At 42.1% G+C, this 5,137-nt stretch overlaps 1 long non-coding RNA gene across 1 annotated transcript in view; it reads right to left on the bottom strand.

The window, feature by feature from the left end:
* Positions 1 to 3,291, bottom strand: part of LOC117949788 — a 4,646-nt gene extending 1,355 nt beyond the window's left edge. The window contains exon 1 of the long non-coding RNA XR_004657736.1: positions 3,171 to 3,291. This is a non-coding gene — a long non-coding RNA (uncharacterized LOC117949788). The remainder of the gene's footprint in view (positions 1 to 3,170) is intronic.
* Between the last annotated feature and the right edge of the window lie 1,846 nt (positions 3,292 to 5,137).

Below are 5,137 nucleotides of genomic sequence, written 5' to 3'. Positions count from 1 at the left end.
TATGCCAAGTCTCCCTTTAGTTTTATTACATTCTTGATTATATGATAGATTAATCTGACAACTATGCAAGAAGCAGGTCATTTATCTCTGAAGAGGCGACGCAGAGCTCTTCTGAGAAGAAAAGGTGAACAAACAGCTTCTCGGACTGGAAATGGCGAACGTTCTGAGAAAAAAAAGTCTTCAGGGGAACAAACCTTTATAATTTTGTGTTTAATATGTTGTGTGTGTGTGTGTGTGTGTGTGTGTGTGTGTGTGTGTGTGTGTGTGCATTTCAATCAGGAGAGACATGTTTGCTTAAATGCAAATAAGATTTATTGTACAGATCAAATAAAATGTACACAGACTTTGGTGATGAGACTCCATCGCAAAATTAAGCATTAAAGAAATGATTATTTAAAGAAAGGCAACATCAAAAAAGGTCTTCAGCCGTGATTTAAAAGAACCGAGAGTAGCAGCAGATCTGCAGGTTTCTGGGAGTTTGTTCCAGATGTGAGGAGCATAGAAACTGAACGCTGCTTCACCCTGTTTAGTTCTGACTCTGGGGACAGAAGGTAGACCTGTCCCAGATGACCTGAGAGGTCTGGGGGGGTCATTGTGTAGTAGCAGACCTGTCCCAGATGACCTGAGAGGTCACGGGGGGTCATAGTGTAGTAGCAGACCTGTCCCAGATGACCTGAGAGGTCACGGGGGGTCATAGTGTAGTAGCAGACCTGTCCCAAATGACCTGAGAGGTCTGGGGGGGGTCATAGTGCAGTAGTAGACCTGTCCCAGATGACCTGAGAGGTCTGGGGGGGGTCATAGTGTAGTAGTAGACCTGTCCCAGATGACCTGAGAGGTCTGGGGGGGGTCGTAGTGCAGTAGTAGACCTGTCCCAGATGACCTGAGAGGTCTGGGGGGGGGTCGTAGTGTAGTAGCAGATCAGACTGATATCTGGGTCCTAAACCATTGAGTGATTTATAAACTAGCAAGAGTACTTTGAAATCAATTCTTTGAGGTACAGGAAGCCAGTGTAAAGACTTCAGAACTGGAGTGATGTGATCCAGTCTCTTGGTCTTAGGGAGGACTCGAGCAGCAGCGTTCTGAATCAGCCGCAGCTGTCTGATTGATTTTTAGGGAGACCTGTAGAGACCCCGTTACAGTAGTCAAGTCTACTGAATACAAAAGCATGGACCTGTTTTTCCAAATCCTGTTGACACATGAGTCCCTTAACCCTTGATATATTATTAAGCTGATAATAGGCTGACTTTGTGATTGTCTTAATGTGAGGACTCCCTGAAAGGATTTACGCTGAGATCCACTTCGATCAGGAGAGACTAGTTGCAGATATGCGACAGTTACATACACGCATGATAAAATATATATTTATTAGATAAAAGCTTAATTGATTTAAGAGTGCATCAATTAATAGTTACGTCTTCCTTAAGGAATTTACACTGAGCTACATTTCAAAATATGGCACAAATACTCTATTTTAAATTAATTCTGATGTTAAGTTCCATTCTTCTAGTGTAACGCTTCAATAAAACCGTTCTTACACTAAGTGGTGAAAAATAAAAACAAATGCAACTGAAATTAAAATTGCTTGGCAAGAAAACAAAGAATTCAAATTTGTTTTAACCTTTGACCCGGGAACTCAGTGTTTAGGACCAGGAAATCGTTTTATCGACGCCCGGCGTCAGACTGCACTCGCTGACTCGCTCGGTCCAACCACCAATTAGCGGCGACCTTGGGGGCGACTAACAAGGTCTCCGGTTATGGATTGCTCCCATATTTGCTTACATAACCCGATCATGAGCTCAGAAGATGAATTACACCACAAACTGTTTCAGACAAGCCTGGTTGATATTAATTCATACGCCTCTGATTCATAGATTTATAACTGTGGCGTGTTATTAGGCAGCGGGGGAGAAAACATGGAGGAGAATTTAAATCTGATGGGAGAAGTTAATGAAAGACCAGAGGTCTGGACTACAAAGAAAGACTTGGGGACACCGAGGGAACTTCAGGTTTAACTCAGGGGTTTGTGTGTCACAACGGTGGATGTCTTTGGTTGTTTATAGAACATTTGTTTTTGTTTAGTTTTTTGGGACCATTGGTTGTTTCTAGATCGTTTGGGGACATTGGTTGTTTCTCGATTTTGTGGGACCATTGGTTGTTTTGGGAACATTGGTTGTATCTAGATCGTTTGGGACCTTTGGTTGTATCTAGATCATTTGGGACCTTTGGTTGTTTCTGGATCGATGGGACCATCTGTTGTTTCTGGATGGTTTGGGACCATTGGTTGTTTTCTGGATCGTTTGGGACTTTTGGTTGTTTTCTGGATCGTTTGGGACCATTGGTTGTTTCTGGATCGTTTGGGACCTTTGGTTGTTTTCTGAATCGTTTGGGACTTTTGGTTGTTTTCTGGATCGTTTGGGACTTTTGGTTGTTTTCTGGATCGTTTGGGACTTTTGGTTGTTTTCTAGATCGTTTGGGACCATTGGTTATTTCTGGATTGTTTGGGACCATTGGTTGTTTTCTGGATCGTTTGGGACTTTTGGTTATTTCTGGATCGTTTGGGACTTTAGGTTATTTCTGGATCGTTTGGGACTTTTGGTTGTTTCTGGATTGTTTGGGACCTTTGGTGGTTTCTGGATCGTTTGGGACCTTTGGTTATTTCTGGATCGTTTGGGACCATTGGTTGTTTTCTGGATCGTTTGGGACCTTTGGTTATTTCTGGATCGTTTGGGACTTTTAGTTGTTTCTAGATCGTTTGGGACCATTGGTTGTTTTCTGGATTGTTTGGGACCTTTGGTTATTTCTGGATCGTTTGGGACCTTTGGTTGTTTTCTGGATCGTTTGGGACCTTTGGTTGTTTCCAGATCGTTGGGACCATCGATGGATTGGTTGCCTCTGGCTGGTGTCGCGGAGCAGGTGATAAACAGGCTCAATTAACTCGGGTGTGTTTAGGTGAAAGACGGGGGGTGGGGCGGGTTCATGATAACAAGCCAACAGTGGTGGAAGAACTCAGATCCACCACCTGGCAGCACGGTGGCTCAGTGGTTACTTCTGATATCACAGCAAAAAGGTTCTGAGTTCAACTCCAGGTCGTTCAGTGCCTCTCTGTGTGGAGTTTGCATGTTCTCCCGTGTTTGCGTCGGTTTCCTCCGGGTGCTCCGGTTTCTTCCCACCATAAAGACGTGCATGCTGGGTAACTAGGAATGCAGTTGAAAATCAGCTGACTGGCTAACACCGGTGCATTTACACAAAAGTTGATTAATGTGCATTGTCCTAATCAGGTAAACTACTACTGCTAAGTAACTTAGAGTATTCTTTAGGGGTAACAAGTAAAGTCCTGCAGTCAAACTGTGTAGTTTGGCTGTTTTGGGAAGTTTGGTATTCAAAGTGCATTTTGATTGCTGGGCAGATATCTATTGGTTTAATTCAACAATTTTATTTATTTGACTTTAATTTTTTTTGACCTAAAAATAAGCAAAGTAGGAACATTTCCGAATCATTTTTTTGTTTGCTTTTTATTTGCTTTTTTTATGAAACGACCTTACCTAGAAACCAAACCACATAAATTAAGAACAATATTTCAATGCAATACATTTATTCAGAACTGATTAAATTGTTTTGATTATGGTCTTTCTCTGCTTCCATGGTGACGGAGAGTAGAACTATCTCCTCCTCTTCTTCCATCCCTCCCTCTCTCTCTCTCTCTCTCTCTCTCTCTCTCTCTCTCTCTCTCTCTCTCTCTCTCTCTCTCTCTCTCTCTCTCTCTCTAATAGATTTGTCTCCATTGGGAGTTGGACTCTGATGTCTGGTTTCAGACCGTTGGAGCTGATGGACTTTAATTCCTCCAGCGCCTGACCTCCGACCTCTGCAGCCGGCCCGCTCAATCACCACCCGCCCGTGGAGGTGCGGAGGGGGGTGGAGGTTATAAAAGCGTTTATCTGTCAGTCAGGGTTCGGGGTTACAGACGCCGACTGTCATGCCGCTCTATCATCGGGAATAAGACGTGAATGATTCTCCTTGAAACACCACTGACAGCAGACAGGATGAGAGCACGATAAAGGGCAATGACACCCACTTCATCACTGGAAACATCACTAATACAAACCAAGGCTGTAAGCTTGATTTCGGAAGTCAGTCTAGTAATTAACCCCATTAGAATAAAAGTAGTTATCAAGCTTTAGAGCTTTCTGCTCACTCGTATCATTAAAACAGGAAGCTTGCCATTGGATCTTTTAATTTTCTTTTTTTGCCAATTTTTATCTCCTTTTTGGTTATTTGTTTATAAAACTTGGGGCCGATTTCAGTTATCGATTTAGATTTTCTCTAATCCCTGAATTCTGTGTGGACGAGCCAGAGTGGAGGAAGGTTTGGCGATGTGAGACTCAACTTTTAATGATGCTTACGTCGTGCAAAAACATTTTCAATCAGTATATCTCCCAGCGCTACTCATCAGTTTTTAAAATGCACTCTTTTAACCCTCCTGTTGTCCTCAGGTCAAGTTTAAAAATGTCTATCAGAAATATGGCATTCTTTTTAAACCAAATTACCACAAAAAAGGCAGGATTCCATGCAACGCTCTGGGCCAATACAATTGATCACTTTCATTGAATTTCGTGAAAATTGAAATGGTTTCAAATATGTATCCTGACCAAACTCATCCACTCAACATGCGTTACTCTGATCTTAACTTCTAATCAACATAATCATAATTTCTGCTTTATTAACTCAAATATTAGGTATAATTCCATACAAATGAGGGTAATTGGCCAAGGATTCTAAAAAGTAGTGTAAAACTCATGGTAGTAAAGTGAAAATAATCCATTTCTCATGTTGAAAAAAGGGTAAAAAAACAAACCGTTAATCTTTTTGACCCGGGAGGACAACGCAAGGGTTAATTGTTTCATTTCATCAAACTTTTAGCCGCAAAACAACTTTTAATCAAAGTTCACGAGTCGTTCATTTCAGCCAGTGACTGGAATAAAATGCACGATATGAATCTCACTGAGAACCGAGATGCCAACTCACATTACGATATGTAATGTAAATTAATGAACAGATTCATGGGATGGTGGTTATTTACTCTTCAGTGTAAAGAGGCCAGAGGCAGGTCTGACAGCGGGGGGGGGGGGGGGGGGGGGGG

This window comes from Etheostoma cragini, chromosome 8, assembly GCF_013103735.1.
Source record: "Etheostoma cragini isolate CJK2018 chromosome 8, CSU_Ecrag_1.0, whole genome shotgun sequence".
NCBI lineage: Eukaryota > Metazoa > Chordata > Actinopteri > Perciformes > Percidae > Etheostoma > Etheostoma cragini.
Note: the sequence above shows the minus strand (reverse complement) of the source record. Positions and strands in the feature narration are given on the sequence as shown.